Raw genomic sequence first — 13,481 nt, 5'->3', positions numbered from 1 at the left:
GGATTTTCTATATAGTTTCAACTATATTTTTAACTTTGATTTTTTACCTTTTAAATGTCTTGCATCTTGCCATGCGGTAGCTTGTGATTTGTTGATGGGTCCATGAGGATGACACCTCACTGATTTGCCACCTAGACTACTTCGTCACCACCACTTATGTGACATGTCATCGCCACCTATGGGCCACATCATCACCATGTCAATGGGACCCACGAGTTGTACCTCCACCTAGACCGTCACGTCAGCTTTCACCATTTCACGATGGTTAATGGGCATGCATCTTCGAGTCACGAAGCCATACTGGTCGTCAGATCTTGCTGAACATGCGGGGTCTTTAACACTTCACCATTTCGTGAAGCTTAATTGGTGAGCATATTTCCTTCACAAATCCACGTGCACCATCAATCTCTTGCAAAATGCTCACTAGTTAAGTCACCCTTTCTCTGCAAAACTCACCTCGGGAACCATGCTTTCGTGGGTCCAATTGGTCACCACTTCGCCTTCTTGGTCGCCTCTGGAAGGGTGCCCCCATGTGTGGGGTCCACTTGGGCACCCAACTAGCACCTTGCGCCAAAAGCCTTTAAGCTTTGACATTATACTAGTGTGGAGATTCATATTTATATACATAAACTTTCCCATGCACAGCCAGTGTGGGATATATGGTTTTGCCTAGCAATGTATTTTCTTAAGTTTTTTGAGACCTGCCTGTAACTTTCAATGGCACCTTTGCTACATTTTCATTTGATTGAATGTTATTTTAATATCATTGTCCACTCCATCCACGCAGGGTCGATCTGGGATCTAATCCACTTGGAGTTTTAATGTCCAAGCCATTCTATAGGGAGGACGTTGGTAGATTGCATGGAGTTTGGCACACACCTGCCAAAGAGTTTGCTTGAAGTTTCTGTAGCTGCTGTAGCTGCTTCTTGCACCTTCATGAAATTAATGAATAGTATCCCATTTAAATGCATTAAAAACCTTCTGTTCTCATATATCTAGTTGAATTGCAAAGCTTGTCCTTTCCCATGGCAGCATTCATGGCAAATTAAAGGAAATGGCCTGTGGACCTTTAACATCCTTAGCATCATAAATTAATTGGATCACATGAATAGGAGTAGCAGCCACATGTTTTGACTTCAAATGATTGCTGAAAAGTTTGACCTGGGATGTTGCCCCTTCACCATTTCATCCATCATGTGGCAGGAAGGAGGATGCCAATTTCATTTATTTGAAACCTTCAAATCCTTTTGAACAGCCAAACGTGTTATGCACCTGCCAAAAGCATTTGCTGAAATAGTTTTAACTTCAGATTTTTCTCTTGCCCATTTACATTTGCTTAGAAGGCTTCAAAAACAATTGAATTTTCTGCAAATGACAAAACCCCCACACCATCACGTAGGAAGGAGAGGATTTGGCTTTGTACCATTTACACTTTCTTGGCTATGCTTACCATGTGCATTTTTTTGCAAATTTTTTATTATGCAAGATGCTGGAGATTGGCATTTATTTGCTGATTTGCCAACATGATTCAAAGTTTTTGAATGCCCCAACTCCACCACACAGCAAGGAAAGGTTGAGGAATTTGATTTTAAGCCTAGTAATCACATTTGTTGATACTTCTAAACTCTTATCCATTCCATGCCATCTACCAAGGAGAATGCTACCAAAATCCAAAACTTCAGTTTTATGCCCTTTCAGCTATCAAATAGCTAGGCATCTGCTTCAAGGTACCATTAATGTCCATATTTCTCTTATAATATTCTCCATCTTCTTCTATATCTCTCAAGTCAATAAAACACATGATTTAAAGATAACAATTAAAACTTTGCCTGAAAAGATGCATGAAGCGGTAAGCCAAGTCGGGCCCAAAAGTGGGTCTGGCTAAAAAAAATTTAGTTTTCATCCAACTGACCTCTGAAATGCCTCATGGACCTTAAACATACCTCTAGAATCAATCAACACCTTTTTTAGATCATCAAACTGAATTTTACAACTTTCAAGCACTTGCGCCACATTTTTGCATTTAATCGTGAAGACATAATTTTCAAACCAGCCAAAACACCTTTCTAGACCTCGCCATCTAACAAGCGTGTCCTCTAATATACAGGCATGAACTCTACCAAATGGTTTTTCAAGATGAATCTTGTGAAGAGATATTAATGGTCAAAAATGACCAACTGGCTTTGTCGGCACTACAGACATGATGAAGTCAATGCACAGCCAACTCATGATGCCTTTCTGAAAAATATCAAACGACCTCCATAGACACTCAAATCTAAGGCATAGCTACCTTGTAGTACATATAAAATATTTGAATGCTTAGATTGACCAAAAGGATGACTGGATGTGAATAGTGAGCTCATGAAAATAGCTACTTTTACTGATACGACAATGAAAGTATGGATCACTGAAATAGATGGCTCAAGAAACCATTTTCAAAACTGATCAAATGGATTGGCAGCAGTTTGAAATTTGAAACATAGCTTTCATTTTATACCAAAAATAGCTTGGAACAAACATTCTAACATGACACTCACTAAGGTAACTTTTACACTTATGCAAAATAGGGGTTCGACTAGGTCTTGAAACAGGGCAACAACTAGGTCATGAAACAGGGACTTGTCAAAACATACAAACTGCAAACAGATCAAGCTTTGAAAAATGAGCAAATGGATTGATAGAGACTTGAAATTTTTCATATTGACTCACATTTATACATAGAATTGAATCCATTTTTAATTTTACCATGAGGATCAATAGGGAAAAAGATATAAGCACTCAAAGTAGGATACTTGGTAAAATCTATATTTGCACCTAAAATGCACTTTCAGCTCACCCCTTGAAATGGGTACCTCATAAATTGATCCAAAATGAATTCTAAAAGTTTCACAACACTGCATAGGTCAAATGAAAGGTGTAAAACAAGTTTCCAAGGCCTTAGCCTTTGAAAAACAACTGGCTCTATTCTACACCCTTTCTAACTAGGCCACCTGAATGAGATTAGGTGCCTTTATGAAAATGCAATATCAAAACTTTGAAATGGGCCTCTCAAATTGTTCAAATTTAATGAGTCCCAATAGGATCAAGTAGTAGAGTCTTCTATCGATTCATCTTCTAAATCATTAATGCCTTCCTCATCTACTATGTAGCATGATTTGTCTTTGTTTTTCTTGAATCTATACTTGTTTTGATATCTAGGGTTAGTCTTAAATGATATTTTAACTCTTTATTCAAATCTTAAATTCTTCTTAGGACATATAGATGCAAAATGACCAATTTGATTACATTCAAAACATTTAAAAGCTACTTTTCCTTCATACTTACTTTCTACCAGTCCTTTCGGTACTCTTCTAGCAAATAGTGCTTCAATTTTCTCTCTTCATCTCTTCTAACTCTTTTGCATATAAAGCTTTCTAGCCTTGCTTACCAATTGGAGATGTAGATACATGAAAATAAGGTTTATTCTTCATAGCTCTAGAAGGTCCAAATTCCTCAAGTTCAAAAGCAAATAGTTTCCCAAACAAGGTATCTATGTTGACAGATGTATTAGCCATTGTTATCAACTCATTGATAGTAGTAGCCTTCATTTTGTAAGCCAGTGGTAAGGCTCTCAAGACTTTAGAAATATTTTCATCTTTGCTCAGAGTTCCACCACAACATTGAATTCCTATAACAATCTCATTTACTCTTTTCATGAATGCAGTAATCCTTTCATCTTCTTCCATCTTCAGGTTTTCATATCTCACATGATAACCATCAAGTTTATCAATCTTCACTGTAGGGTCACCTTCATTAAGAGTCTCCAACTTATTTCATATAGCCTTTCCATATGATTTGTCAGTTAATCCCATTATTTGCTGATCAGAAAGTGCACGCAAGAGGGCTTCTCTTTCTCTACAATGATTCTCAAGCTTCTTGTCCTAGTTTTCTAGAGGAGGATTTCTAGATCCTAGATTATAGGGTGTGACACCATTATGTTTGATCTCCCAAATCTCCTTTCCAAGACATATTAGATGAGTCTCCATCTGAGTCTCCATCTGAATATTTTCTAGTTGCCATGGCATCTTCCTCAAGAGGTTAAGACTTATGTAGAGAGGACCAAAGCTCTAGTTCTAATTGTTAGACAATTGAGATAACTAGAAGTCAACTAAGAGGGGGGTGAATCAATTGTCACAGATTATTAGTAGCAATCAACAATTAAACTTTAATTTTTGAACCCAAAATAATAGTGCCAAAATAGCAGTTAAACCAATTAATCATAAGCAGTAATCATAGAATAAAATCCATTAACACAACACCAATATTTGTATGTGGAACACCTAGTAAAAAGAAGAAAACATGGTGGGAAGCCTACCCATAGTTAGATAATGCTTCTATAGTAAGTATGTGAATTACAATGAAGGGACCTGCACTTGTAGGAAGGTCAAAGCCTAGAGCACACTTTTTATCACAAAAGGAGTCTCACTAACTACATACAAATCTAGACTACAATCTAGAGAAGTATTGAACTGCAAAAGGTAGCATCTCCTATGCTAGAGTACAGTTCCAGTTAAGTTCAATATTAGCAGACTAAATCCTCATACATAAACCCAATTTGACCTCCAATGATCTATCACCTCCTTTTCCTAAATGATATTACATTATTCTCACATTACATTGCTTGATCATGACCTCTTACATTAACCATGATGATCTACAATGAGGTCTTAGATCGATATATATAAACCCTTCACCATAAACAATCAGGTCGGCCACCAAACAATACACCAATTACATAATTACAATCCATGTCATCCTTAGGCCAAACAAATAATATCAAACACATAATACATCCCGAAAATGCATCAATAGGTCCTATCCACATGTTATGTCAATGTCGGTCCATAACCTAGATCAACCAGGGCCAAGTATAGATCCACACGCTTCAACAATGATTTCGAAATGCCAAGTCTTGAACATGATAACCAAAAACACCCTAAAACCTCATCAAATGTTGTACCAATATCACTTAAGAAATTCATCAACAATCTGCACAAAAATCTCTACCGGTGAAACCCTCGCCAGAACTAAAAACCAAGCTTCCAAGCAAGTAGGATAGATTCCAATCACAAGATCAAAACCAATAGACCAAATATGAGTATAAGAATTATGACCAAGCCAATTCCATCACTATATTATACCGAAGCCTACCGGATCATGTCGGATTCAAGTAAACCAAAAATCACTCAACCTACCACAACCAGAAGGGTGTTGGTAAAGCATCCAAATAGATAGTGTTGACATCAATGACTAAACATAAATGTGACACAATCAATTGCACCAAACAACCAACATTATATTCATCTATCTTCATCTTCCAAACCAATTGAAGGAAGGCCAAATTTTTTTTTTAAAAACTTCATCCTTGATAAATTTATCACATGCCTCCTTCCTAGCATCTTTAAAAGCTCTTCCCTGAATATCCAGAGGAGTGAGGTCTAATTATAGAGTGAGTGGCAAAGGAGAAATAGCAATCTGCATCGCTGCATTTGTAATTTCAATGGTATCCTCCTATTGTTCCTCCATATGTTTCTCTTCTCCTTGTTCTTCAACTTGTTTTGGAGCTGAAAAAGGCACATGTGGTGGTGAGAGATTCTATCTGAATATTCAAGATCAATGATCTCTAACCCCTTTTAAAAGTCTTACTTGGACCTTTGGGGCTGGCTCTACCTTCACTATTTTCTTTCCATTCCTTCTCACCAACTTCTCACTATCCCTACCGCCGGTACTCTCTTCTTCACTACTTACCTCATCTCTAATTGTTTTATCACAACACCACCCTTTGGAGGGGATACATAGTTAGGTATACTTTCTTTGAGTCCATCCATCCTATGAGGTGGAGGAGGAGGTGAGCCTAGTCATTTCATCCTCATCTAGCGAATCATTACTACTTCTTTAGGTGTGATGAGTGTAATTTGATGCATTCTTCTTCTTTCAACTTAATGGTTATGAATTTCCTCAAGTTTGGGTTTCTTCTCCTTTAATGCAAGAATTAACTCATCAAAACTATTCATATCAAAATCAAATTTGGCATACAATCGAGTGAATTTTCTTAAAGGATCACAACTGGGATCCATCTTTTGTACAATAGTCCATAACTTCCTGAAAGCTATCTATTTTTCCTTCTTCCAATCTTGGACCATGAAATAAAATTCATTTCTAATTATATCTTCAGGAAAATTATGCTCATGAGCTAATGAGCCTCCTTTTATTCTTTGACTAAAAATATTGTAGAATCCCTTTGGGTCACTATGCCTAACTATGCTAATCCCAAAGTGATATGGTGCAAAAAGTTTTTAAAAATGCCAATATCCCTCTTTCATAATTGCAAAGTATGGAATGACAATGTAATCAAGAAAATTAGTTCCCTTGCCCCTACCCTTCAAATCCTTGTCATTTATACAACCTATTTGCCAGATTACTTCAGCATAACCTAATCTCAAAGGAACATTCAAAGGTAGTACATGTGGCTAGCCAGGGAAACCGTAAACTTTAATAACTATACTAATAGGATAGGGATAATGGCCCCCCATTCATGGTCAATTTTCATGAGTGGCAAAATTTCCTTTGGTTTTACAAAATCATGCAACTGTGTGGGAATCCTTGGTGGATTCATTGTCAATCTTTTCCTCAATGTAGAAAAAAAACCATTGTCAAATCTCACGAAATTAGCTTCCTGCTTGTCCCATGACATATCCATACTCCATAGCTACACTAGTATCTCAATATTATCAATCATTATTCGAAGATTAATGGTACCTTCAAAATAATCTACATTTCTATATAAGAACATGTGCATTAACAATAAATACCAATAAAAATGAGTGCTAAATACATTATTCTTAATATCTAGCAATCCCTCGTGAATCTGTTCTCTAAGATATAGTATAGATTCAAAAACCACTGTGAAATCAAGATGTTGAATCTGAATAACTATACATGAAATCTGGTGACATGACTATAATAGGGTTGAAACATAAAACCTAACACAGAGAAAAGAAAGTGGCCTACAAATATTTGGTGAAAGCACCAATAGGAAAATGCTCTACTGAACTTGGGCCAATGTGGTGTTGGTTCCAAAAATAAATAGGTTTACACTGCCACAGGGTAGAGACCAAGCTAATTCCTCCAAATACCTATGGAAAGCCACTTCCAACTATCAATATCCATCAAGCTTGGAGAACCTTCAACAAGGATACAAGATCCCTCTACACTTGGGGATGTGCATAATCCAGGAGGCTAATCCCTTCAGTGAACTACCTGATCTCTACAACAATAGTCAGGAATTTATTGAAAGAAAAGCATATTATCTCATAAAGGGCTTGATAGAAAGGGAGAATTCCCAAGGATGGCAAATCCTTCAGGGATCCTCGACCTTAGGCTGGAGCATGAGATGGGTGGGACAACTTTTAAAAAGTACATGAAAACGTAACTATGATACTCTGATATTTGAAAGATTATAGAGATTCATCAGTTAAAACTAAAACAAGGATAATAAATAAAGTTAGTTACAAGCAGTGATTAGTGCCTTACTCCATTGGGAACCTGAAAGATATAAAATGTAAACCTAAAAAATGTGATAGAATTTGATTTGATAACATGAGATCTAAGATAATGTTGTATTACAATATATCTCATTTGTAATCCCAATGCAAAACTACTTATCTAAAATCCCTATAGAAGCCTTATCATTCTACAACTCTATTTACATAATTTAATTGACCCCTTGGGCCAAAGCATAAACATAAAGCTACATACATCACAACAATGCACTAAATGAAATACCCTTGATTTTTTTTCATTCAAAAATTGATAAGAACATGCAAATGGAGAGAAAAGGGTCGGAATTCTATTTTATTTGAAATAAAATGCTATCTCTATCACAGGATAAAATTTACATATAACTCCTTCAAGAACCTATGCAAAGCTTGACCCTAAAATATTCCTTTATTTACTCTGTAAAAGACTTTACATCTTGTTTGCTTCACCTCGACTCACTACTGGAAATAGACTAGGAAAAACCCAAGGGACAAGAAAACTGAAGGTACAAGATATTCCTCCCAAAATTTGATCCCTTATTCTGGCCATGGTTTCCCTTTTTATAGAAAAAATGGAGCAACAAGCTTCCAACCAGAAGACACGCATCAAGTGTAGATCCATTCTTGACAAATAGGCCTAAAAGGCCATATGCAATTCTATTACAAAAATATTTCTATATCCATGTACTGACAACTATGAATCATCGTTCTTAACTAAAAATTTGTAGTTATTATCACACTGACATCTTTGGATGGAGTGTGAGATTTTGCGCTTTTGTCCTATTGATAATTCCCTTCTAAGAAAGGAAACCGGGTCCCTGCAAGAAGAAAAGTTACCTCTAAACTAGAGGAGGAGATTCAACCTTCATGCCCAAGATTGGAGAAAGTGGAAGGAGGAGCCTCAGGGGAAACATAATATGTTGGGGAGGTGTCACAAATTCCATGCAACCACATGGATGATTTTCTGCCACTCACTACCCAAACATGTTCCTTTTTCATTTCTCTATGAGCTCTCCTTTAGAACCCCCTACCATCCAGTGACAGAGTAGAGGTAGTGGTTCTACTATGCATGGCCTTTCTTCATAAGAAAATGCTTTCAAATACCCTCTCACAATCCTCCCTACTTTTTCATCCCCTTTGGCAATAGAAATACTCACACATGAGAGAAAAAAACCATCTGATATGATAGAGCATACATAAACTCCATTTACAACCTTGCTCAAACAACATTCTCCTTGCAAAAGAAAAAAAATGCATTAAGAAAATGGAAAGGCTTCATTTTCTCCTACCATTTTGGTCACCACCTTATTGCATTTTGTAAAGTGGAAAATCGCGATCGAACCCTAGTTGGTCTCCCCTCTTCCAACTCCGAGGAGAGAGAAGGGAGGTTCGCTAGGATTCGATGGGTTTTCACTTAGGGGGAAGACTTTACATTCAAAAGAGGGGTTGAAACTCATAAGATTCAATCCCACACAATGTAAGATTGGATGCTAAATGAATTTCAAGGGTTTGGAAAGCAAAGCTACCCTCTTTTGTAAAGAATGTTGATTAAGGAAATTAAGCTAAGGATGCATAGAAAGTCATAAAGATTCGCTTATAAACTGAGTTTAGGTTATAGGATGAAGATGCGGACCTGGAATTAGCAGTAGAATGTCGATACGGCGCTGTCCTGCAAATTTGAGCAAAAGTTGTCAGGATGATGGCGCCCGGTGCCATGGTCCTCTGAAAAATCCACAAAATGAAGGGGGATCGGTTCGTCTCTGCACAAGGATTCCAAATCTTCAATCTCAGCCGCGTACCTGCAACCTTGTTCTAAGGATGTTTGTATCCTTATGTGCAAAGGTTTAGATGTTGTATGTTGTAGTATGTAGCATGTAATAAGTGATCTCCTCTTCAATGGTTGAATCCTTGACTTGAATGCAACACTTAGCCTTGAATGGAGACTTGGAATGATCAATTGCTTGAATGCTTGAATGCTTGAGTATAGTTTCCACGCTTTTTACACATATCCTCCTCATGCCAAATGAGAGAGAAAAATGTAGTTTATATACTTGTCAATTAGGGCTGATAGACTGATTTTCCCGACCTTAGGCCGACCAGGGAAGTATATTTCCAAATTGCAATAAAAAAGACCCGATATCACTTAGGAAACCGGGCCCAAAATAGGACCCAGGGACTAGGGCGCTGGGCGCCATGGTCCTGAGGGACCAGGGCGCTGGGCGCTCTGGTCCCACCTCCGGGACAGCGGGGTGCAAGGAGGTTCAGGCCAACGGTGCTTGAAAAATGCAGTTTTCAGTGTCGTGAGCAAGTTTTGGGGTCTCCATTCAGGTTGCGTGTTGCGTCGCCATCGTGAAGACCGAAATGCAGTCGAAATTGCAAGTGTCGCAATTTTAGGATGCTACATTTAGCCCCCACTTTAGCAGGAGTATGTATGCTCATACTTCCGGTAAAGTACAAGGAAACAACGTTGAAAGACTTTCACCACGTCAAGGAGGCAAGATACACCAAGCCCCCAGTGGACTAAGGATCTTACAACTTCGATTGACAAAGTAAAAGGGAAGATCACGAGGAAGAACCATGACTGTCAGTAGTAAGGTTCCCTCACTATGAGTCATGCAAAAGAAATACCAAAAATCTTCAAGACAAAGCTAAGTTTGCCAAGAAATTTTCAAGTATCTTTGAAAGGATAGACAGGGTGTATGCCCCCCTACGTTAAAGCGATCGCACACGCCTCAATGGGGGTGATTGTTTTAACGTAGTGATACACATAAGAAATGAGAAAGGAAAAGGAGCACGTTATCGCAAAGATTTAGCCCCCAAGTGTGAGATAAACCCAAGGATAATAGACACAAAATACAAAGCACGAGGTGACTTCGCTTTCCTCGGGGTCAGTATGCTGTATGATAAGTCATGTATATATATCATATGTATGTATGCATAATTGTTCTTCATTCCCCAATCAAGGAAGGTCACCTAGAAGAAGGGAACACATGTGTCTTTTGAGTCAACATGAGAGAGACCAAAGAGATCTCAATTCTTTGCATTGTCCTCAAGTAGACAACACTAAGGACGACAAATAGAAGAATGAGAATAACATATAGAAGAAGTAACAAAAGAGAGGGGGAGAGAATCTGCCATGCAAATGTAACTAGTCTAGCACGTCATCTACCCCCCGGTCTTGCTGATCAATGTTTCGAGAAGGCAGGGAACACGCTAGAGGAGGAACATCCAACACAGCAGATGGAGCTATCACAAGATCCAAACAAGGGCTATGTTCATGTTCCAAGCCACATTGTTCTTGTCTAGGAGCTAGGATAAGTGCTTTAGAAAATTCATTAGATAAATGGTTATCAACATCAACAAGTTCATATTCGCTATCAGAAGCAAGAGGAGTAACATTTTCATCATGCATAACATTTTCATCTATATCATCATCAAGATCTATAAAAATAGGATCTTTAACTCACACAGGATCAAGACCATCATGCATCTTATGTTTAGGAAATTTAGGCTCAATATCCGGTTGAGGAGAAAATGGAATAATGCTTGTTGAAGGTTTTTTTGGAGATTGTAAAGTTTGAGAAGCAGCTGCTTGAGCCCTAAGATGACGCTTTTGTCGGCGTTCCCGTGCAGAATGATTACGTCTAGTCTTAGTAGGAAGTGTAGAAGATAGAGAAGGAGGAATGTTCTCATCCTTAGCACTTGGATGTTTAGGTTGTGGTCTCTTAGGCTGGATAATAGGAGAAGAAGAAGGTCGCTTCTCTCTATAGAAGGCAGGAGGAGGAACTGCTCCATATAAAGGAGGAATTTTTGGTTTAGGAAGAAGACCAAGTCCATCATGACGAGGAGGTATAGGTCTATTTTTAGAAGATTTATTAGGCATAGACATAGTCACATCCATAGGGATGGGTTGAGATTCTTCTTGAGGAAAGACATTAGTTTTGTCTTTCAAAGGAAGAATTTCCTTCTCAAGAATGATAGGAATGTCAAGTTTAGGTGTTCTAGGTTCACTTAGAGATAGGATCATATCTGTTTTCCACTTTTGATAAGATTTGAAAAGATGATCACTTCGCGGAGGAAGAGATTGGAATTGTTTGGGCCAAAAGTAATCAATAGGAACACTAGAGGTTCTTTCGGCTGGTTTAAAGAGACTATGATTGACAGTAACAACTTCACCATTATGGGGAAATTTTAAACACTTATGAATAGGAGAAGCAATAGCTTTCATGGAGGATAGCCAAGGATAGCCAAGCTTCACACGAAATTGTTCGGAAGAAGGAATAACAGCAAAGTTCACATCAAGAGATTTATTATGGACCTCAATAGGCAATGTAATAGAACCAATTGCAGGAGAAGAAAATGCATCAAATAGTTTCACAATCACATCTGTTTTGTCATAGATCACTTGATTCAATTGCAAAGTAAAAAGAAATTCTTCAGTAATAACATTAACCATGCACGAAGGATCAATAAGCACTCCACGGCAAGGTGTATTTTTGACTTTTGCAACTACGTATAAAGGACCATCAGGTGCTCTAATGGTTTCACTAGAATCAAATGTGATGGAAGGTTCTTTAGGGTTTTCTTGCTGCTCTACAAAGTTAATCAAATTCGGAGTCATAGACACAAGACCATCAGATGAGAAAGAGGAATCATTAGCCTCAATCGCATTAGAGGTATGAGAGGTATGAGAAGGTAATGGATCAGTAAAAATCTGAAGATTTTGGTTAGGAGGAGCTACAGATGTGTTTCCTTTATCATTCACTCCAGAAACAGAAATAGTATTATTATCAATCAAATCTTGAATTTTACCCTTTAAAGAAAAACATTTTTCAGTATCATGCCCAGGCTAACGATGAAAGTGACAAAAAGATTTGTGATCAAAATAAGGTGAAGTAATCTTTGCAGGATCAATTTGTCTTATAGGAGGAAGAGTAAGCACATTTTGTCTCAATAACTTATTCATAATATCATGCAATGATTCATTCAAAGGAGTATACTTTCTTTCTTTCCTGAAAAATTTAGAAATAGGAGGCACACCTGATGCTGCATTCACATTGTTGTTGATGATGTTTTCATTGAATTTGATGGAATCTCTGTTCGGTTTAAACTTCCCAAATGGTTGTTGACTGCTATCACCCTTATCACTCGGAGCCATAGGATGTGATTGTTCCATTTGACTCACAGTCAGTTGATAATTGTGAAGAGTGGCACACAACTGTTGGAAAGAAGTAAACTCAGAAAACAGAAGTTTGTCTCGAATATCTTTTTGCAAATTAGAAATAAAGATTCTTTGAATATCATTATCAGGCACTGGAAAAGAAATTTGAGCATACAAATGCTTATATCTACCAATGAAATCAGTCACTTTTTCTTTAACACCTTGTTTACAATGCATTAAATCAATCAAAGTAACTTTAGGACTTATATTGTTTTGAAATTGTTGAATGAAAGCATTTGCAAGTTGTTCGAAAGAAGTAATAGAATAAGAAGGCAATGAGCAATACCATTGTAGGGCTTTGTCTCTTAATGTTCTGGTGAATAGTTTTGCAAGCAACCTTTGGTCATAAGCAAAATCAGTACATATTGTTTGAAAAGTCTTAACATGTGTTAGAGGATCTCCTTTACCATTATAAAGCTCCAAATGCGGGATTTCAACATGTTTAGGAGGAATAGCTCGAACAATGTCAAGAGAAAGTGGGCTCGCAACATCAAATGTGGGCACACTAAACTTAGATTGATTCATAGAGGCAATTTGTTGCTGTAAAGAAGAGACAGTTTGTGCAAGATTATTAATGGTAGCTTCAGTCGAAGAGTTCATATTAGGTGTGTTAGATTGAGATGGAGGTGTGATGTTATTGAAAGAAGGTAAAGAGTAAGGTGGTGGGACCCTATGATAGTCAA

This window comes from Cryptomeria japonica, chromosome 11 (genome assembly GCF_030272615.1).
Source record: "Cryptomeria japonica chromosome 11, Sugi_1.0, whole genome shotgun sequence".
NCBI classification, from domain to species: Eukaryota; Viridiplantae; Streptophyta; class Pinopsida; order Cupressales; family Cupressaceae; genus Cryptomeria; species Cryptomeria japonica.
Note: the sequence above shows the minus strand (reverse complement) of the source record.